This window comes from Pan troglodytes, chromosome 16 (genome assembly GCF_028858775.2).
Source record: "Pan troglodytes isolate AG18354 chromosome 16, NHGRI_mPanTro3-v2.0_pri, whole genome shotgun sequence".
NCBI classification, from domain to species: domain Eukaryota; kingdom Metazoa; phylum Chordata; class Mammalia; order Primates; family Hominidae; genus Pan; species Pan troglodytes.
Genome location: NC_072414.2, coordinates 41,929,566 through 41,953,496, shown reverse-complemented (window position 1 = coordinate 41,953,496; position 23,931 = coordinate 41,929,566). Strand labels below are relative to the sequence as shown.

Below are 23,931 nucleotides of genomic sequence, written 5' to 3'. Positions count from 1 at the left end.
AGAGTTCCTTCTATTTTTTATTCTTGAGATATTTATGCAGATACAAGGAATTATATTTCCACACCTTTTACATAGTGAGAAAAATAATTACATAGGTGGTAGCATAATTTACATAATGTTCTTCAGCGTTCTCAATAATATATCTTGGAGATCTTTCTAGATTAGTTTTTAAAAAGTACTTTCTCATTCTTTCTAATGGCTGAATGGTATTTCGTTATATTGATGTTCCAAAATTTATATGAAGAGACTCTAATGGACATTTAGGATTTTCAATATTTTTCTAGTAAAGAAAATGCAGCAAAAAAAACTGTGTACATATGTTATTTCACGTTAGAGAATATAGAATCTGTTTCTAGAAATAGAATTGCTAAATCAAAAGGTATCTGCATTTGTAATTTGATAAATATTGCAAATTGCCTTCTTTAGAATTTATAACAATTTACCCTGACACAAACAAGTGTAAGAGTGTCTGATTTCCCCCACTGTCACCAACACAATGTTTTATCAAAGTTTATGATCTTTGATGAGATTATATGAAAAATGGGTACATCAATATTGGTTCTAATTTTAACTTCTCTTATTATAAGTAGGTTCAACATATTTTCATGTTTAAGAGCTTATGATATTTCTGTAAGTTTCTGGTTCATAATTTTTTTTTTTTTTTTTTGAGATGGAGTCTTGCTCTTTCGCCCAGGCTGGAGTGCAGTGGCGCAATCTCGGCTCACTGCAAGCTCTGCCTCCTGGGTTCACACCATTCTCCTGCCTCAGCCTCCCGAGTAGCTGGGACTACAGGCGCCCACCACCACGCCTGGCTAATTTTTTGTATTTTTTAGTAGAGACCAGGTTTCACCATGTTAGCCAGGATGGTCTTGATCTCCTGACCTCGTGATCCACCCGCCTCAGCCTCCCAAAGTGCTGGGATTACAGGCGTGAGCCACTGTGCCCGGCCTCTGGTTCATAATTTTTTTACCCATTTTCTTCTATTGGGTTGTCTATGACAAAAATTAACTTGTATATTTCTATATTAGGGAAAATAAGTATTTGTCTGTGAAATGAGTTTTATGTATTCTTTTCCCAATTTGTCCTTTGTCCCATGATTATTTTTTCTGGTATTTTTGCCATGAAAAATATTTTATTTTCATGTAATTGAGTTTATCACTTTTTCCTCCATCACTGAGGTTTATGCCTTAGATATAAAGCACACCATCATTATAGAGTTAATGTTTTACATTTAAATCTTAGATTCATTTGGATTTTATCCTGGTGTGGGATGTAAAATATAAGTCCAACTATATTTTTCTCTAGATGATTACTGACTTTACCCATTTATTTAAAAGCCTGTCCTCTTTTTCACTGATTTGGGATATTACTTTTATAGCATGCCTAACTCTTGTGTGCTAGGTCTATTACTGAATTTTTGATGTGTTTTCTTTCTGGCATATGTTAGCATCATACTGTTTTAATTATTGACAAAGGCTGGGCATGGTGGCTCATGCCTGTAATCCCAGCACTTTGGGAGGCTGAGGCAGGAGGATCACATGAGGTCAAGAGTTCAAGGCCAGCCTGGCCAACATGGTGAAACCCCGTCTCTACTAAAAACATAAAAATTAGCCAAGCGTGGTGGTGGTGCCTATAGTCCCAGCTACTTGGGAGCCTGAGGCAGGAGATTTGCTTGAACCTGGGAGGCAGAGGTTGCAGTGAGCTGAGATCTCGCCACTGCACTCCAGACTGGGTGACAGAGACTCCGTCTCCAAAAAAAAAAAAAAAAAAAAAAAAAACCAAAAAATTATTGACAAGGCTCAAGGCTCTAACATTTGGTAAGACTGGTTGTTTTTCAGTGCTCTTTTTTTCCCCTAGATTTCTCTTGACTGTTTTGCTTATTTAGCTTTCCTCATGATATTTTTGTTAGAATGATGTTAAATTTATTGATTATCTTAGGAAGTGTTAATATCCTTATGATGTTGAATCTTCTTATCCAAGAACACAGTATGTATTTCAAGCTACTTAATTCATATTTTGTGCCTCTCAGAAGCATTTTCAGGTTTTCTGCATAAATACCTTGCTCATTAAAAAAATTATTCCTAGGTATGCAATTAATTTTTGGGGTTATTGTTTCCACCTAGTGTCTTTCTCTCCATTATGCCTCTTAATATGAAAGCAATAAATTTGATTGTTAATTTTGTATAACACTGTCTTACTATATTTTCTTTTGTTTATAGTAACTTCTAGTCTTTTTTGTGGGGTTTCCAAGTATATAACCATACTATCTGGAAATAGAGACAATTTTATCCATGTCATTCTAACTTTTTTACTTTTAATTTATTTTTCTTATCTAATTGCATTGGTTAGTACTCTTAGAATAATACAAAGTAATATGGTCTTTTTTTAAATATCTTTATTTCTGACATTAGTGCATATGCTTCTAGTATTATCCCACTAAACAGAATGAAAAATTTGGATTAGAATAGATATATTTTTGGAATATTCATCTATTCTATGAATATAAATTTATTTTCACACATAAAAATTTATTTTTCTAAAGTACAAGTTGGATACTGAATTTAGCAATAGCCCTTTGTCACCCATGAGGATAATAAAATGTTTTTTCTTCCGTGGATATATTAATATGATGAATCATATTAACAGATTCAATTTCATCCATATTTTCCTGGAATAAATGCCACTTGTCATGTTAAACTGTTTTTTAATATGCTACTAGATTCTATTTACTAATGCTTTATTTAGATATGCGCATTGATCTTTGTAAGAGACATGGTTCTGCAGTGTTCTTTTTTGGGATAATATTTGTTTTGCTACCAATGTTATATTTGCTTTAGAAACATAAATAAGGGATCCTTCCTTCTTTTTGTATTCTGTGGGACAGTTTATATAAAATCAAAATAATATATGCCTTAAAGTTTTCATAAAATTCCCCTATAAAATTATGTGGACCTGGTGCTATTTCAGGTGGTAGCTCTTAGATAATGTTCTTACAGTCTTGTCTACAGTAGTTATCTGTTTAGAATTTCTATCTCTTTTGGAGTGATTTGGAAAATTATATTTTCTTAGAATATTGTCAAATTCAATCAGATTTTCACATTTATTTGCAAGCTCTCATAAGTCTTTTAAATTCACATGTATTTTCACATTTATTTACAAAGACTCATAAGTCTTTTAAATTCATATTTCTTTTCACATTTATTTGAAAAGACTCATAGGTCTTTTAATTTCCTCTTTATCTGTGGTTCTTTTTATTATTTCTTATGTGTTGTTTTTGTCCTTTCCTGTCTTAATTATGTTAGTAAATAGTTTAGTTGCCCCTTCTCCCATGAAAAAGTATAGCTGTTGGATTTACTTATTTTTTTCCTGCATTTTAATCAATAACTTCTGCTTCTTTATTAATTAATGCCTTCTTCGTTCCTTACAGTTTTTTGTTTTGCTTTTCCCTACTTCATATTTGGATGCTTTATTTATTTATTTTTATTCTTTCCTGTTTTTTAAGAATACAAATATTTAAGGTTAACAATTTCCCCCTGAACACTGCTTTAGTTTTATTACATATATTTTGGCATGTAGTTTATTAAAGTATTTTAATTTTATTTTTATATGATTATTTTATCTTTATTTTTCTAATATCAGTGAGTTCAAATTGAACCATTGAGTTTGAACCATAAGCTTTTAAGGAAGAATTTAAAATTTGCAGGTGGTAAGGGTTTTTTCTCCCTAATTTTATTGCACTTTTAATAAAAGAATATATTTTTATTGTTTCTACCTTTTAGAATTTATTGAGGTTTTCTTTGTGGCTTAATAAGGTTAATTGTTATTAATGTTTCAGGACCCTTAAGAAGAAAGTACTTGTATTCTCTGTTCTTAAGGTAGGAATTAGCTATGTATAATTTAGCTCTATCTTGTTAATTATATTTTTTTAGGTCTTCTATATAATTATTTATCTTTTATTTATGTTATCTGTTTGAGTTGAAGAAGCTAATTAAAGTGTTCTGATCATAGGTCATATATATTCCAAAGTCTGTTTTATTGAGTATTGATGCTGGTTTTTGGTTACATTGATGGTCATAATGGTTTAACTTTTATTATGAATTACACAATTTAACATTAAAAGTACTCTTTTTTGACTCATTCAATTCTTCTTGGCCTGATTTAAACGTCATTTGATATTAAGATCATTATTCTTGAGTATTTTTCATTTATATTTGCCCACCTTTTATTTTCAAAGTTTCTGAATTACTTTGATTTAGGTATATCTTTTGTGTAGAACACAGGGCTATAGTTTGCTTTTGCTTTAAGTTCCAATCTTTTAACGAGTTTGGCCCATTTACATGGGGCTATATCTTGTCTTGGTTCTGTTATAATATTTTCGGTTATTACTTTTTGTCTTTATAATTCTTAATAATTATTTCCTTATATGGTCTCTTTCTTTTACTCTGCGTGTGTGTGTTTGTGTGCGTTTCTTGTAATATTTAAGGAAGTATTTTATTGTTTCTGTACTGTATACTCTCAAGTGTTTACATAATACTTTAAATTTTTTCTTAAGGCAGCATTGATCAATTTCCTAATATGAACATTGATGAGATTATTATTTCTCTTTCCTTTCCTCATATTTTCCTAATATTTTTCTTAATAGTACTCTTAATCTGAAATGTATATAAATTTCTATGAGTCGATTTGCAGCTTTAAAAGATATTTTTTGGTTTTCAACTACCAAAATGAGGAAATCAACATGTTCTCCCAATTTTTTTTTTTGCAATCTTTTCACATAGTCAAGTGTGTAATATTTGCATTTTGTTTTGTCATCCTAATCTATTGGTTTTAGACCTATTCCTTCAGCTAAAGATATTTTGTGTCCACCACTAACTAGTCCCTTTCTCATTTATTTTTTTCAGTTATTTTTCTATTTGGCTGAAGTTCACCCTCTAATTTCAAGAATACTTCATAAGAAATACCTATTCAGGCCAAGTGTGGTGGCTCACACCTATAGTCACAGCACTTTGAGAGGTGAGGTGGGAGGATTGTTTGAGGCTAGGAGTTTGAGACCAGCCTGGGCAACATAGTGAGACCGTGCCTCTACAAACAACAAAAAAAACCAATTAGCTAGGCATGCTGGGGCACACCTGTAGTCCTAGACACTTGGGAGGCTGAGATAGGAGGATCACTTGAATCCATCAGTTCCAGGCTGCAATGAGCCATGATCTCGCCACTGCATTCCAGCCTGGGTGAGAGTGATACTCTGTCTCAAGAAAAATCTGTTGAGAACTATTTGTTAACTTTATATTTGACAGTTTGTCTATAAACTCTTTGGGCCGGTTTCTTCTCTGGATGGTTTTAGGGAAGTCCAAGGCCAGTGTGTATTTTAGAACTTACTAGTCATATAATAATATATACACTTATTTTAAATATTTTAAAATATAAAAACTTATAATGCAACTGTGTTCAAAATTTATTACATGAACAAAACAGTCTGTGTTTAAATAAGTTTCTATGATTCTGTGACCAACATAAGTAACTGAGTGTCTTGAGTATAAGTCATCTCATATACTTGGATAAAGTGTAAAACAATATTATTCTACAATCTCTAAGACAAAGCATCTGTCAAACTTATTTCCCTTCAAATGTTTTTGAAAAGACATTATTACAGGGATAATACTTGAGTCATAAACTTTTAAAAGTATATATTGTACATTCCAGAAGTCAGTAATCCCTTAATAGGGATCATATTTACTATTGAATCTTTCCCACTATTTTTTTCTGTTCTTTATTTAATTCCATTTTATTCATTTTGTTTCTATTTTTTACGCTTAACAACTTTTTTAGTGTTGAGTATGGTAGTGTTAACTGTAAGCTCATAGCAAATCTGTAGAATTTTTTTAATGTTGCATGACTGAAACTCTATACTAATTTCACAGCAAATCACCATATTCTCATTTCCCCAGTCTCTAGCAAGAACCATTTTATTTCATGTTTCGATGAGTTTGAGTGCTTTAGAGATCTCATAAAAGTGGAATAATTCTGTATTTGTCATTCTGTGACCAGCGCTTTTCATTTATAATAATGCCAAGAGTCATCCATATTGTAGCATGACAGGATTTCCTCCTTTTTTATGGCTGAATAATATTCCATTGTACGTATCTATCACATTTCCCTTATCTGTTTGTCTATTCATGGACATTTAGGTTGCTTCCACCTCTTGGCTATTGTGATAATGCTGCAATGAACATGGGAATGCAAATATCTTTTCAAGATCCTGATTTCCATTCTTTTGGACATATAAGAGATTGCAGGATAGTATGGTAGTTTTATTTTTAATTTTTTGAGGAACTTTCATAGTGTTTTCTATCATGACTACACCATTTTACATTTCTATGAACAGTGCACCAGGATTCCAATCTTTCTACATCCTCAACAATACTTGGGATTTTCTGTTTTGTTTGTGTGTTTTTTGTTTGTTTGTTTTCTTTCTTCCACTTTTGTTTTAGAATCGGGGTACATGTGCAGGTTTGTTACAAAGGCATATTGCAGAATGCTGAGGTTTGGGATACAGTTGAACCCATCACCCAGGTAGTAAGCACAGTACCCAAGAGGTAGTTTTTCAGCTCCTGTTCTCCTCTCTCTATGCTACCTCTAGTAATTCCCACTGGCTATTGTTCCCATCTTTGTGTCCATGTGTGCCCAATGTTTAGCTTCCACTTATAAGTGACAACATGTGGTATTTGGTTTTCTGTTTCTGCATTAGTTTGCTTAAGATAATGGCCTCCAGCTGCATCTGTGTAGCTGCAAAGAATATAATTTTGTTCATTTTTTAATGGCTGCATAGTACTGCGTAGTGTATATTTACCACATTTTCTTAATCCTATCCACCGCTGATGGGCATCTGGGTTTATTCTATGTTTTTTGCTGTTATGAATAGCAATGTGATAGGCATATGGGTGTAGGTGTCCCTTCTGTAGAATGATTTATTTTCTTTTGGGAATTACCCAGTAATAGGGTTGCTGAGTCAAATGGTAGTTCAACTGTTAGTTTTCTGAGAAATCTCCAAATGGCTCTCCACAGTGGCTGGACTCATTTCATTTGCACCAAGAATGTGTAAGTGTCCCCTTTTCTCCGCAGCCTCACCAACGTCTGTTGTTTTTTGATTTTTTAACAAAAATTTTTCTGACTGGTGTGAGATGGTATCTCGTTGTGATTTTGATTTGCATTTCTCTGATGATTAATGATCATGAGCATTTTTTCATGTTTGCCGCTTGTATGTCTTCTTTTGAGAAGTGTCTGTTCATGTCCTTTGCTGACTTTTTAGTAGGAATATTCATTTTTTGCTTGATGATTTAAGTTCCTTATCAATTCTCGATATTAAGTCTTTGTTGAATGCATAGTTTGTGAGTATTTTCTCCCAATCTGTGGGTTGTCTTTTTACTCTCTTGATGGTTCTCTTGCTGTGCAGAAGCTCTTTAGTTTAATTAGGTCCTACTTATCAATTGTTTTGTTGCTGTATTAGTCAGGGTTCTCTAGAAGGACAGAACTAATAGGATATATGTATACACGAAGGGGAGTTTATTAAGGAGAATTGACTCACACAGTCACAAGATGAAGTCCCACAATAGGCCATCTGCAAGCTGAGGAGCAAGAAAGCCAGTCTGAGACCCAAACCCTCAAAAGTAGGGAAGCCAGGGCAGGGCCAAAATGGCTGACTAGTAGCAGTGACATTCAGAGGCTCCCATAAAAAAAGCCATAATAAGCATGTGAATCCTTCACTGGCAACCAAGGTATCCAGGTTCTCTCTTCAAAATTGACTAGAAGCCTGGCATGACCCACGGAGAGAAGGAAGAGCAGTGTGGTGGGCGGCCTACCTGAGAGACATACAGAGAAGGGGAACCCCCTGCCTCCAGCCAAGGGAGGCAGTGAGTTAGCACGCTACCCAGCCGGGGAAACTGTGCTTTTTCCACAGAACTGTGCAACCCACTGATCAGAAGATCCCACTTGCAAACCCACCAAGGTCTAGCATCCCAACTCCGGAATGTGCACATTCTCAGCTGGAATCTGCTTAAGCCCTGCTGAACTCCCCGAGGGAGGGGTGACCACCACTGGCTGCTGCTGCCTGCTGTTTAAGCCTTTTGAGCTCCTTGAGGAAGGAGCAGCAATCAGCAATGGGACTCACAACTGCCTAACATGCTAAGCTCCCTGGGTGGGGGAAGGGCAGCACCAATTTCTGTAGCTCCAGGATGCACTTTTCCCCTGCTGGAGCCAGGGAGGCTGAACAGCTTGGTCCCAAGACTTGTCCCCACAGCTCAACACACTGGCTGTGGTAGTCTGCGGCCAGAGGGCCTCTTCAGGTCTAACCCTGACCCATCCTTCTCAGTGAGCTGGGCTTCCCTGTAGGGTCTCCAGTAACTCCAGCCAGAGACTTAGGGATAGGATTTGGCTTTCCCTGGACCTGAGCCCCTAGGGGGAGGGGTGGCCGCAGTCTCTGCACACCAGCAGACTTAGCCTCTCCTCCTGGTTGTTCTGAGGAATCTGGGCAGCCCAGATTAAATGGGTTTCCACCCAGTGAAACACAGCCCCTCCACCAAGAGACAAAGTGCTTCGTTAAATGGGTCCTGCTCCCCATGCCACCCAGCTGGGCAAGACCCTTCAACAGGGGTTGTCAGACACCCTATACAAGAGTGATCCTACTGGCATCAGATTGGTGCCCCTCGAGGTCAGAGGTCCCAGAAGAAGGAGAAGGCACCCATTTTTGCTGCTCTCCAGCCTCCTTGAGTGACATCTCCAGGCATGGGAGTGAATCAGATGAATAAGGCCTGAAGTGAACCCCCAGCAAACTGCAGCAGCCCTGCAGAAGAGGAACCTGACTATTGAAAGAAAAACAAGCAGAAAGCAACAACAGTATTGACAACAACAACAACAACAAAAGGCCCCCACAAAAACCCCATCCAAGAGTCAGCAGCCTCAAAGACCAAAATGAGACAAACTCATGAAGATGAGAAAGAATTAACAAAAAAAAGTGCTGAAAACCCAAAAGGCTAGAGCACCTCTTCTCCTCCAAATGATTGCAACATCTCTCCATCAAGGGTGCAGAACTGGACAGAGGATCAGATGGGTGAATTGGTAGATGTAGGCTTCAGAAAATGGGTAATAAAAAACTATGATGAGCTAAAGGAGCGTGTTCTAACCCAATGCAAAGAACCTAAGAATCTTGATAAAAGGTTAGAGGAATTGCTAACTGGAATAATCAGTTTAGAGAGGAACATAAATGACCTGATGGAGCTGAAAAACACAGTATGAGAAGTTCGTGAAATATACACAAGTATCAACAGCCGAATTGACCAAACAGAAGAAAGGATATCAGAGTTCAAAGACTACCTTACTGAAATAAGACAAGCAGACAAGAATAGAGAAAAAAAGAACGAAAAGTAAGGAACAAAGCTCCAAGAAATATGGGACTTCATAAAAACACCAAACCTATGATTGATTGGAGGACCAGAAGGAGAAGGGGAAAATGGAAACAATCTGAAAAGAAACACTTTAGGATATTATCCAGGAGAACTTCCCCAACCTAGCAAGACAGTCCAACATGCAAATTCAAGAAATACAGAGAACATCATTAAGATACTCCATGAGAAGATCAACCCCAAGGCATATAATCTTCAGATTCTCCAAGGTCAAAATGAAGGAAAAACTGCTAAGGGCAGCCAGAGAGTAAGGCTATGTTGCCCACAGAGGGAAGCCCATCAGACTAACAGCAGATCTCTCAGCAGAAACTCTACAAGCCAGAAGAGATTGGGGGTCAGTATTCAACATTCTTAAAGAAAAGAATTTTCAACCCAGGATTTCGTATCCAGCCAAACTAAGATTCATAAGTGAAGGAGAAATAAAATCCTTTCCAGATAAGCAAATGCTGAGGGATTTTGTTACCACCAAGCCTGCTGTGCAAGAGCTCCTCAAAGAAACACTGAATATGGAAAGGAAAAACCCATACCAGCCACTGAAAAAATACATTAAATTATAAAGACCAATGACACTATGAAGAGACCGCATCAACTAGTGTGCAAAATAACCAAATAGCATCATGATGACAGGATCAAATTCACATATAACGATACTAACCTTAAATATAAATGAGCTAAATGCCCCAATGAAAAGGCACAGATTGGGAAATTGGATAGGGAATCAAGACCCACTAGTGTGCTGTATTCAGGAGACTCACCTTATGTGCAAAGAAACAGGCTCCAAATAAAGGGATGGAGGAAAATTTATCAAGAAAATGGAAAGCAAAAAAAAGCAGGGTTTGCAATCCTAGTCTCTGACAAATCGGACTTTAAACCAAGAAAGATAAAAAAAAGACTAAGAAGGGCATTACATAATGGTAAAGGGAACAATTCAACAAGAAGAGTTAACTATTCTGAGTATATATGCACCCAGTACAGGAGCAACCAGATTCATAAAACAAGTTCTTAGAGACCTACAGAGACTTAGATTCCCACACAATAATAGTGGGAGACTTTAACATCCCACTGTCAGTATTAGACACATCAATGAGACTGCAAATTACCAAGGATATTCAGCACTTGAAATCAGCTCTGGATCAAGTGGACCTAGTAGATGTCTACAGTACTGTCTACCCCAGATCAACAGAATATACATTCTTCTTAGTGCCACATGGCACTTATTCTAAAATTGAACACATAATTGGACGTAAAACACTCCTCAGCAAATGCAAAAGAACTGAAATCACAAAAAAACGGTCTCTCAGACCACAGTGCAATTAAATTAGAACTCAGGATTAAGAAACTCACTCAAAATGACACAATTTCATGGAAATTAAACAACCTGCTTCTGAATGACTCCTGGGTAATGAAATTAAGGCAGAAATCAAGAAGTTCTTTGAAACCAATGAGAACAAAGAGACAGTGTACCAGAATCTCTGAGACACAGCTAAAGCAGCATTAAGAGGGAAATTTATAGCACTAAATGCCCACATCAGAAAGCTAGAAAGTTCTCAAATCAACACCCTAACATTACAATTAAAAGAGCTAGAGAGGCAAGAGCAAACTAATCCAAAAGCTAGCAGAAGACAAGAAATAACTAACAGCATGGAAGAATTGAAGGAGATAGAGACACAAAAAACCCTCCAAAAAATCAACGAATCCAGGAGCTGTTTTTTGTTGTTTTTTTTTTTTTAGTTAATACATAGATGGCTAGCTAGACTAAAAAAGAAGAAGAGAGAGAAGAATCAAACAGACACAATAAAAAATGATAAAGGGGATATCACCACTGACCTCGCAGAAACACAAACTACCATCAGAGAATACTATAAACACCACTACACTAATAAACTAGAAAACCTAGAAGAAATGGATAAATTCCTGGATGCATACACCTTATCAAGACTAAACCAGGAAGAAGTTGAATCCTTGAGTAGACCAATAACAAGCTCTGAAATTGAGGCAGTAATTAATAGCCTACCAACCAAAAAAAGCCCAGGACCAGACAGATTCACAGCTGAATTGTACCAGAAATACAAGGAGGAGCTGGTACCATTCCTTCTGAAACTATTTCAAACAATTGAAAAGGAGGGACTCCTCCATACTCATTTTATGAAGCCAGCATCATCCTGATACCAAAACCAGGAAGAGACACAACAAAAAAAGAAAACTTCAGGCCAATATCCCTGATGAACATCGATGCAAAAATCTTCAATAAAATACTGGCAAACTGAATCCACCAGCACATCAAAAAACTTATCCACCATGATCAAGTCAGCTTCATCCCTGGGATGCAAGGCTGGTTCAACATATGCAAATCAATAAACATAATCCATCACATAAACAGAACCAAAGACAAAAATCCCATGATTTTCTCAATAGATGCAGAAAAGGCCTTTGATAAACTTTAACATCCCTTAATGTTAAAAACTCTCAATAAGCTAGGTATTGATGGGACATATCTCAAAATAATAGCTATTTATGACAAACCCACAACCAATATCATATTGAATGGGCAAAAGCTGGAAGCATTCCCTTTGAAAACCAGTGCAAGATGCCCTCTCTCACCATTCCCATTCAACATAATATTGAAAGTTCTGGCCAGGGTAGTCAGGCAAGAGAAAGAAATAAAGGGTATTCAAATAGGAAGAGAGGAAGTCAAATTGTCTTTGTTGGCATACGATATGATTTTATATTTAGAAAACCCCATCGTCTCAGCACAAAAACTTCTTGAACTGATAAGCAACTTCAGCAAAGTCTCAGGATACAAAATCAATGTGCAGAAATCACAAACATTCCTTTACACCAACAATAGGCAAGCAGAGAGCCAAATAATGAATGAACTCGCATTCACAATCACTACGAAGAGAATAAAATACCAAGGAATACAGCAAACAAAGAATGTGAAGGACTTCTTCAAGGAGAACTACAAACCACTGCTCAAGGACATAAGAGAGAACACAAACAAATGGGAAAACATTCCATGCTCATGGATAGGAGGAATCAATATCATGAAAATGGCCATACTGCCCAAAGTAATTTATAGATTCAATGCTATTCCCATCAAACTACCATTGTCATTCTTCACAGAATTAGAAAAAGCTATGTTAAATTTCATATGGAATCGAAGAAGACCCTGTATAGCCAAGACAATCCTAAGCAAAAATAATAAGGCTGGAGGCATCATGCTACCTGACTTCAAACTATACTACCAGGCTACCATAACCAAAACAGCATAATACCAGTACCAAAACAAACATATAGACTAGTGGGGCAGAACAGAGACCTCACAAATAAGACCACACATTTACAACCATCTGATCTTTGACGAACCTGACAAAAACAAGCAATAGGGAAAGGATCTTCTATTCAGCAGAAGAAAACCTAGGCAATACCATTCAAGAGATAGACATGGGCAAAGACTTCATTACAAAAATGCCAAAAGGAATTGCAACAAAATCCAAAATTGACTGATGGGATGTAATTAAACTAAAGAGCTTCTGCACAGCAAAAGAAACTATCATCAGAGTGAACAGGCTACCTACAGAATGGGAGAAAAATTTTGCAATCTACCCATCTGACAAAGGTCTAATATCCATAATTTACAAGGAACGTAAACATATTTACAAGAAAAAGACAACTCCATCAAAAAGTCGGCAAAGTATATGAACAGACACTTCTCAAAAGAAGACATTTACATGGCCAACAAACATATGAAAAAAAGCTCAACAGGCTAGTAACCTCTTATCAGATATATGATCTGCACATATTTCCTCCCATTCCGTAAGTTGCCTTTTCACTCTGTTGATTATTTCCTTTGCTGAGCAGAGTCTTTTTTTTTTTTTTGAGACAGAGTCTCACTCTGTCACCCAGGCTGGAGTGCAGTGGCACAATCTTGGCTCACTGCAACCTCCATCTGCCAGGTTCAAACAATTCTCCTGCCTCAGCCTCCCAAGTAGCTGGGACTACAGGCGTGTGCCACCATGCCTGGCTGATTTTTTTGTTGTTGTTGTATTTTTAGTAGAGACAGCGTTTCACCATGCTGGCCAGGCTGGTCTCGAACTCCTGACCTCCTGATCTGCCGCCTCGACCTCCCAAAGTGCTGGGATTACAGGCATAAGCCATTGCGCCCGGTCCTGAGCAGAGACTTTTACATTTGATATAATTCCACTTATTTGTTTTTGGTTTCATTGTCTGTGCTTTTGTTGTCATGTCTATGCAAGAAGTCATTGTCAAGACCATTGTTATGAAGCTTTTCTTCCATGTTTTCTTCTAGGAGTTTTATAGTTTCAGGGATTATGTTTCAATTTTCAATGTATTTTAATTTGATTTTTGTGTTAGATGTAAGATAATGGTCCATTTTTTTCTTTTGCCTGTGCATATCTAGTTTTCCTCACTCTGTTTGTTGAAAAGACTATCCTTTCCCTGCTGTATAGTCTTGGAACCCTTGTTGAAATTCATTCATCTGTTTATGTGTGGGTTTATTTCTGTGTTCTCTATTCTATTCCACTGGTCTGTGTCTGTCTTTACTGGGGATACCAGTACCCCACTGCTTTGATGGCTGTAGCTTGTAACATGTTTGAAATCAGGAATTGTGAGGACCCCAGCTTGGTCCTTCTTCCTCAAGATAGTTTTGGCTATCTGGGGTCATTTGTGGTTCCATATGAATTTTAGAATTTTTTTAATACTTCTGTAAAAAAAATACCATTGGAATTTTGATGGGGATTTCTATGGTTCACTTTGGGCAATATGGAGATTTTAACAATATTAAGTCTTCTACTCCATGACCATTGGATACATATTCATTTATTTGTGTCTTTGATTGCTTTCATCAATGTTTTCTTTTTTTTTTTTTTTTTTTTTTTTTTGAGACGGAGTCTCACTCTGTTGCCAGTCGCCAGGCTGGAGTGCAGTGGTGAGATCTCAGCTCACTTGCAACCTCTGCCTCCCAGGTTCAAGTGATTCCTCTGCCTCAGCCTCCCAAGTAGCTGGGACTACAGGCACGTGTCACCACGCCCGGCTAATGTTTTGTATTTTAGTAGAGACAGGGTTTCACCATGTTGGCCAGGATGGTCTCAATCTCCTGACTTCGTGATCCGCCTACCTTGGCTTCTCAAAATGCTGGGATTACAAGCATGAGCCACTGCACCCGGCCTCATCAATGTTTTCTAATTTTCAGTGTGCAAGGGTTTTGAGAGCCCCCAGCTCAAATTGGGGCTCCAGCGCCAGAGCAGCTAGCAACAACCCTACCATGATAGAAATGAAGGAGAGCTGGACATAGATGTTTACAGTGTGCCTTTCAGGGGATATTTCTTTTACCTGGCGGGTGACCTAATGCTTAGTTGTCTGATCATTTGCCAAGGAGTCCTTCACATGGGAAACTTGTTTATATTGGCAGACACTCCTGTGGCTCTTGTCTGACCAGTGTTCAGTTTATGCCTGGCTGACCATTGTCCCGGTGCTGGGAGCTAGGCCTTGTGTTCTTCCCAGTGTTCCAGGAACAACCCAGTCTGGGGCAGCCCCTGCTGCTTCAGATGGAAGATGTAAATTCAATACACCACCACGATAAGAAATAAGTTCAAATATTTTTACTTAGAGATCCTGGGCAAGGAGGGTGTAATAGGTTAGGAGGGCAGTCCTTCATCCCTGGGTTGCAAGAAACAGGAAGGAAGAGTCAGGCAGAGAGATTTAAAAAAAAAAAAAAGGATTAATTAGCAGGATATGTAAGGAAATAGAGTTTGGGTCACTTTAAGCTCACAGAAAAATGCTTGAATGATCTGTTTAAAGGAAGCAACAGGAAATTGGGGAACCCAGTCTGCTAGGCAAGAGAAGATGCTTCTAAGTTCTAATCTGTGGCTACTGGCTTAGTCCGTTTGTGTGTGGTATAGAACTGGGAAGTGTGTTAAGGATGACTGAGCCCTGCTTCTGGACTGAGAAAGTTGAATTATATTCAAAATGAATGCAAAGGCAACATATAATCATAAGAATTTACTACAAGTCTTTCATCTCCTTCGTTAATGTTATTCCTTAGTGTTGTATTCTTTTTGATGTTACTTTAGATGAGATCGTTTTCTTCATTTTTGGGGGTTGCTTGTTGTTACTATATAGAAATGTAACTGATTTTTGTACTGCAACTTTACTTTTTAAAATTTTTTGTCTTGTAACTTTACAGAATTCATTTATTTTAATATTTTTAAAAAATGGTGCACCTAGGATATGTAAGATAGCATCATCTTCACATAGGGACATTTTTATTTCTTCCTTTCCAATTGATGTGCCTTTTCTTTCTTTTTCTTGTCTAACTGCACTGGCTAGGACTACTAGTATTACATCTAGTAGAAGTGATGAGAATGGGCATCCCTGCCATGTTCTTGATTTTACAGAAAAAGCTTTCAGTTTTTTGACATTGAGTATGATGTTATCTGTGAGTTTTTCATATATGGACTTTATTATTATAAGGTATTTTTCTGCTGTTTCTTTTTTGTTGAGAGTTTCTTTTTAAATCATGAATGGATGTTTAATTTTGTCAAATGCTTTTTCTGCATATTTTGAGATGATCATGTGATTTTATTCTTTGTTCTGTTAATGTGGTGTTTCATATTGATTTTTGTATGTTGAATCATCCTTCAATCCCAGGAATAAATCCCACTTTGTTGTAGCATATGATCCTTTTAATGTGATTCAATTTACTAGTCTTTTGTTGGGGATTTTTGCATGTTAATTGGGGTAATCAGCTTGTATATACTTTTTTTGTGTTGTCTTTGTCTGGTTTTGTTGTCAGAATAATACTGGCCTTCAAAATGAGTTTGGAAGTGTTCCCTCTTGATCAATTTTTTTGGAAGAGTTTGAGTAGGATTGGCATTAATTATACTCTACATGTTTGGTAGAATTCACCAGTGAAACCATCTGGTCTTGGGCTTTTCTTTGTCAGGAGGTTTCAGATTACTGATTCACTCTCTATACTAGCTCTGGGTATGCTTAGACTTTCTATTTTTCATGATTTAGTTTTGGTAGGTTTTATGTTTCTAGGAGTTTGTCTGTTTTTCTAGTGTTTCCACTTTGTTGGTCTATAACTTTTCGTAAGTCTCTTAAGATTCTCTTAATTTCTGTCATCATGTTTTTTCTTTCCCTCATGGTTTTATTTATTTTAGCTTTTTGTTACATGACTCTAGCTCTTTGAGGTATAAAATTAAATTGTCTGAGATCGTTCTTCTTTTAATTATATGCATTTATTGCTATGAACTTCCTCCTTAGTACTGCTTTTGCTATATGCCATGAGGTTTGGCATGTTGTATTTCACTTTCATTTGTCTTGAAATATTTTCAAATTTCTTTTTTGAGCCAGTGGCTATTCAAGAATACTATTTAATTTCCACATTTTGGTGAGGATTCCACTTTTCCTTTTGCTATTGATTTCTAGTTTCATCACATTGTGGTCAGAAAATATATTTGACATAATCTTAATCTTAAATTTGTTGAGATTTCTTTTGTGCTCTAACATGTGATCTATTCTTGGCAATAGTCTGTGCTACCTTGACACAGAATGTGCATTCTGCTGTTGTTGGGCAGAATGTTTTGTTGTATATATGTTGGGTCCATTTGGTCTTATAGGGTTGTTCAAGTCCTCTGTTTCCTTATTGATCTGTCTGGATTTCCTATCTAGTGTTGAAAGTGAAATATTGACACCTCTTACTATTATTGTAATGCTGTCTAAGTCTCCCTTCAGTTCTGTCAATGGTTGCTTCATATATTTCGATGATCTGATGTTGGGGGCATGTAGACTTATAATTGCTATATCATCCTGGTGGATTGACCCTTTTATGAAATGTCCATATTTGTCTCTTGTAATGGCTTTTGACTTAAAGTCTGCTGTGTCTCTTAAATATGACCACCTCTTCTCTCTTTTGTTTGCCATTTTCATGGAATATTTTTTTCCATCCCTTCACTTTTAGACTATGTGTGTCCTTAAATCTCAAGTGAGTTTCTTGCAGGCAGCATATAGTTGGGTGATGATTTTTTAAAAATCCATTTAATCACTTTATGTCTTTTAATTGGTGAACTTAATCCATTCACATTTAAAGTAATTATTACAGGAAAGGATTTACTATTACCATTTTGTTACTCATTTTCTGTTATATAGTAGTTCTTTTGTCTTTTTGTCTCTTGCTGTCTTCCTTTGTGTTTTGTCAGTCTTTCGTATTAAGATGCTTTGATTCCTTTCTGTTTTTCTTTTATGTAAGTTCTATAGGTACTTTTTCTGGTTGCCTTGGAGATTACATAAGATATCTTATAGTTATGATAGTTTAAGTTGATAACAACTTAAGTTAAATCACATACAAAAATGCTATACTTTTAAATGTCACAATTTGCATCTGTTCATATTATGTACCTTTAAGCTATTGTGGTTACAGTTATTTTAAATAGTTTGGTCTGTCAGCTTTTATATTTGAATGAAAAGTGATTTAACTACCACCATTACAGTAATACAGTATTCTGTATTCATCCATGTATTTACCTTTACCAATGACTTTCATATTTTTTCATGCTATCATGTTGCTGTTTTGCATCCTTTCATTTCAATTTGAAAGACTCCCTTTGGCATTTCTTGTAAGGCAGGTCTAGTGGTGATTCACTCCCTAAGAGTTTCTCTCTGAGAAAGTCTTTATCTCTCTTTCGTTTTTGAAGGAGAGTTTAGCTGGGTCTGTTATTCTTTGTTGGCAGATGTTTTTTTCAGCCCTTTGAAAATATTGTCCCACTCCCTCCTGGACTGCAAGGTTTCTGCTGGAAAATCTACTGATGATCTTGTGGAGGTTCCCTTGTACATGATGAGTTGCTTTTCTCTTCCTGTTTTTAAAATTCTATTTGACTTTTGACAATTTGATTATATTTTAGTGTGGTTTTTTTTTTTTTTGTTTCATTTAATTTGGTGATCTTTGGGCTTCTTGAAAATGGATCTCCATTTCCTTCTCTAGATTTGGGAAGTTATCAGGCATTATTTATTTAAATAAGCTTTCTGGTCCTTTCCATCTCTCTTGTCCTCAAACTCTCATAATGCATAAGCTGTTCTGTTTAATGGTGGCCTATGAGTCCATAAAGATTTTTTCACCTTTTTCATTCTTTTTCTCTTTTTTCCCCTTAACTGGATAATTACAAATGACTTGTCTTTGTTTGGTGAATTTTTTTCCTGTTTGATCAAGTCTGCTGTTGAACCCTTGTAGTGAATTTTTCAATTCATTTATTGTATTCTTCAGCTCCAAAATTTGTTTTAAAAAAATTTTTTAAAGTCTTTTTGTTGATATTTGTAAAGATAAAAAAAATTTTTGTTAATTTTGCTTATGCATCATTTTCTTGAGCTTGTAGAGCATCTTTACAACAGCTATTTTGAATTATTTGCCAGGTAATTCATATACCTCTGTTTCTTTAGACTAATTTCTGGAATTTTATTTTGTTCATTTCTTTTTATTGTTGTTTTTTTTTTTTGAGATGGAGTCTTGCTCTGTCGCCCAGGCTGGAGTGCAGTGGCGCGATCTCGGCTCACTGCAAGCTCTGCCTCCCAGGTTCATGCCATTCTCCTGCCTCAGCCTCCCGAGTAGCTGGGACTACAGGCACCTGCCACCTCGTCTGGCTAATTTTTTGTATTTTTTAGTAGAGACCGGGTTTCACCATGTTTTTTTAATGACTTTTTTTTTAAATGACTTTTCTTACTTCTATTCCTCTTTAAATCACTAGGATGTGGGGAGATATGGGACTACTGTGTTTTCTGTAGTTTCTTTTTTACCCCAGTGCTCTCTCCAATTTCACTTTAGTTTCTGCAGTAGCCCTATTTTTTTTCTTCTTTTTTGAACACTGCCATGTTAGTTTATTTTCTGCTGATTTTCTAAATACCTCCTCCCCAAGTTTCTGTCTTGTGTTATTGCTTTATAGATTGTTGGCTTCATCCAATTTTCCTTTTTTAAATTAAGGAGGAAATGTTTGGTCACAGTTTTCTTCTGCTTTATTACTAGTGAATGTACTTCATCTTTTATTATTTTTTTCTGTACATTACTTTTTTTTGTAGTATCATTGTATGATTCCTATAGAGGTTTCTTTTTATTTTATTTTTAATATAGTTTTATTTCAATAGCATTTGGGGTACAAGTGGTTTTTGGTTACATGGATGAATTGCAGTCGTGAAGTCTGAGATTACAGTGCACTCATCACCTGAGTAGTGTGCATTGTATCTCATATGTAGATTTTTATCACTTACCCTCTTCCCACCCTCCTCGCTTCTGAATCTGCAATGTCTGTTACACCACTCTATATACCTTTGCATACCCATAGCTTAGCTTCCACTTATAAGTGAGGACATATGGTATTTGGTTTTCCATTTCTTAGTTATTTCACTTGGAGGAATGGGCTCCAACCTCATACAAGTTGCTGCAAAAAAACATTTTATTCTTTTTTATGGCTGAGTAGTATTCCACGGTGTATATATACCACATTTTCTTTATTTACTCATCAGTTGATGCCCGTTTTAAATTGGTTTTGTATCTTTGCAATTGTGCATTGTACTTTGATAAAAATATGTGTGCAGGTGTCTTTTTATATGATGACTTATTTTCCTTTGGGTAGATACCTAGTAGTGGGTTTGCTGGATTCAATGGTAGATCTACTTTCATTTCTTGGAGAAATATCCATATTGTTTTCCATAGAGGGTGTACTAATTTATATTCCTACCAGCAGTGTACAAGCCTTCCCTTTTCAATAAAGGTTTTTTTTAAATTATTCATTATTGTAGGAACTGAATTTTTCTTTGATCAGTTAATTGCAGAAGGTTCATTTTGGAATAAGGGTAAGGGTGATTTCTTTGTTCTGGTTCAGGATTTTGTATTAAATGTGATTAGCTGTTACCTTGCACCAGCCTATGGCAATAGGTCAAACTTTTTCTCTCTGCTAACCCAGAGTCAGCATGTTTCCTGGAAATTTTTATTGTCTCTGGAATTCCTTGTTTAGTTTTGCCTTCTTTGTCTCTGGGATCAAACCAAGTCCAGGAACCTCCTCTTGACAGTTGACTCACACCCTTTACTATTATAGTAAATAAAGGTTATGTTCCTTCCCTCTAAGCATTTTGTGTTAGTGGGCTTTTTTTCCTGTGAGATTTTAACCACTGTGAGTGCTCTCTTTGTATTATCTTGTCTCTTCTCCCTTTATTACCCCTCCCCTATAAATGTCTACTCCCTATCCCCCACCATAATTCTTTCTTTTCCCAGTTTGGTTGCAATCACACCTAATTCAAAAAGGTGTGGCTTGGGTTCTATTAATTTCCCTAAAAATATAGTTTGCTTTCTCTTTCTCATTCTCTGTCTTGCTCTCTCTGTCTTTCTCTCTATGTCTCTCGAGGGTGAATTCTAGCAAGACAAGGAGGGACTCTGTTTTTATGCTGTGATGAACAAGTCAAAAATCTAAATGTTATTGACCAATTGGTGCTCTGCCTGAAAATTCCTCCTTTTTTGATTTCAGATACTTTTAGAGTGCAATAGGCAAATCATCCAGAAGTGAGGAAAGAAGCCTTAGTAATTGTCTAGAAGAGTTTGGCCTTTTGTAGACTAAGTCATTGAGGACCTAGCCCCTTATTCTCTTTCCAGATTCATTTTCGGCCACATGAACCAGATACTTCAGCCATATGGTACTCCTTAGAGTCTTTCCAAATAAACCACCCTCATTTTTCTTTGTCTATTTTGTTTGTTGATTAAAATTTTTTTTATAATTTCAACTTCAATTTAGATTCAAGGGATACTTGTGCAGGTTTGTTACATGGGTATATTGCATGATGCGGAGATTTGAGGTATGATTGATTCCATCACCCAGGGAGTGAACATGGTACTGAATAGGTAGTTCTTCAACCCTTACCCCACTCCCTACCTCCCTGCTGTAGCAGTCCCTGGTGTCTATTGTTGCACCTTTATGACTGTGTGTACCCAATGTTTAGCTCCCACTTATAAATGAGAACATATAGTGTTTGATTTTGTGCTCTTACATTAGTTTGCTTAAGGTAATGGCCTCCAGCTGCATCCATGTGGCTACAAAGGGCATGATTTCATTCTTTTTTATGGCTGTCTAGTATTCCATGGTGTGTATGTACCACATTTTCTTTATCCAGTCCATTGTTGATGGCACCTGGGTTGATTCCATGTCTTTGCTATTGTGAATAATACCATGATGAACATACAAGTGCATGTGTATTTTCGGCAGAACAATTTATTTTCTTTTGGGTATATACCCAGTAATGGGCTGTTGGCTTAAATGGTAGTTCTGTTTTAGATTATTTGAGAAATCTCCAGACTGCTTTCCACAGTGGCTGAACTAATTTACACTCCCACCAACAGTGTATAAGCATTCCCTTTACTCCACATCCTCCCAGCATCTGTTGTTTTTGGCTTTCTAATGCCATTCTGACTGGTGTGAGATGGTATCTCATTGTGGTTTTGATTTGAATTTCTCTGATATTGGCCTGTAGTTTTCTTTTATCATTGTGTCTTTGGCATATTTTCTATCGGGGAATGCTGGCTTTGTAGAATGAGTTAGAGAAGAGTCCATCCTGCTCACTTTTTTGTAGTAGTTTCAATAGAATTGGTACCAGCTTTTCTGTATACATCTGGTAGAATTTGGCTGTGAATCCATCTGGTCTGAACGTTTTTCTGGTTTGTGGGTTTTTAAATTACTAATTCAATTTCAGAACTCAATATTGGTCTGTTCAGGGTTTCAATTTCTTCTTGATTCAATCTTGGGATATTGTGTGTTTCCAGGAATTTATCCACTTCCTCTAGGTTTTCTAGTTTGTGTGCATAGAGGTATTCATAACAGCCTCTGAGGATCTTTTGTGTTTCTGTGAGATTGATTATAATGTCACATTTGTGTTTTTTATTATGTTTTTTGGATCTTTTCTCTGTTTTTTCTTTGTTAATCTTGCTAGTGGTCTATCAATCTTGTTTATTCTTTCAAAAAAACCAACTTTTGGTTTTATTGATTGTATAGACTTTTGGGTCTCAATTGCATTCAGTTCTGCTGTGACATTTGTTAGCTTTGGTGTTAGTTTGTTCTGCTAGCTTTGGGGTTAATTTTTTCTTGTTCTTTTTTTTGTAGGTATGTGTTAAGTCATTAATTGAGATCTTTCTAACTTTTTAAGGAAATTGTTTAGCACTATAAACTTTCCCCTTATTACTGCTTTTGCCTCATCCCAGAGATTTTGATATGTTGTGTCTCTGTTTTCATTTATTTCAAATAATTTTTGACTTCTGCCTTAATTTCATACTTTACCCAAAAGTCATTCAGGAGTGTTTAATTTACATGTAATTGTGTGGTTTTCTGAGATCTTCTTGGTATTGATTTCTATTTTTGTCCTACTTTGGTCTGAGAATATGATTCATATAATTTTGATTTTTTTTGACTTTGTTGAGATTTGCTTTATGTCTGAGTATGTGGTTGATCTTGGAGTATGTGTCACGTGCAGAAGAGAAGTATGTATATTCTGTGGTTGATGGGTAGAGTATCATGTAGATGTCTATTAGGTCCAATTGGTCAAGTATTGAATTCAAGTCCAGAATTTCTTTGCTAGTTTTCTGCCTTGATGATCTGTCTAAAGCTGTCAGTGGGGTGTTGGAGTCTCCCTCTATTATTGTGTGGCTAAGTCTCTTTGTAGGTCTAGAAGTACTTGTTTTATGAATATGGGTGTTCCAATATTGACTGCATATATATTTTGGATAGGTAAGTCTTCTGGTTGAGTTATATCCCTTATCATTAGGTAATGCCCTTCTTTGTTTTTTTACTGTTATTGGTTTACAGTGTGTTTCATCTGTTAGAAGAATAGTGATCCTTGGTCTTTTCTGTTTTCCATTTGTGTGACAGAACTTTCTCCAACTTTTTACTTTGAGCCTGTGGGTGTTGCTACATGTGAGATGGGTCTCTTGTTTTATCCAGTTTGCCTCTGTGTGCCTTTTAAGTGGGGCATGTAGACCATTTGCATTCAAAGTTAATATTGATATGGGCAGTTTTGACCCTATCATGAAACTGTCAGCTGGTTGCTTTATAGTTTCTATTGTGTGGTAGTTCTACACGGCCTGTAAACTATGTACTTAATTGCCACACTCACTTTCTCACATAGGCCTTTGCAAATTATACCCTTGGCTTGAAACAATATTTGCCTACCTTTCTATCTGGGTAACTCCTGCTCATCTCTTCAGCTTTGGCTTAGATGTTACTTGTTTGGGAATATTTCCTGACACCTCTCTTCCTTCCCCCGGGTCCAACGTGCTTGCCTTATCATGGCACTTACCATATATGGCCTGTTTTTCAGTGTCCCAAAATAGACTGGATTTCATTGAGGGCAGGAATAGCATTTGGTTTACCATTCTATCCCCAGCACTCAAAACATTGCCTGGCCCACAGTAGGTGCATGATAAATA

General features: G+C 36.4%; 1 protein-coding gene across 16 annotated transcripts in view; it reads left to right on the top strand.

The window, feature by feature from the left end:
* The window catches only part of ATP8B4 (ATPase phospholipid transporting 8B4 (putative)), a 333,420-nt gene that overhangs the window by 221,146 nt on the left and 88,343 nt on the right, over window positions 1–23,931 (top strand). The window lies entirely within an intron of this gene.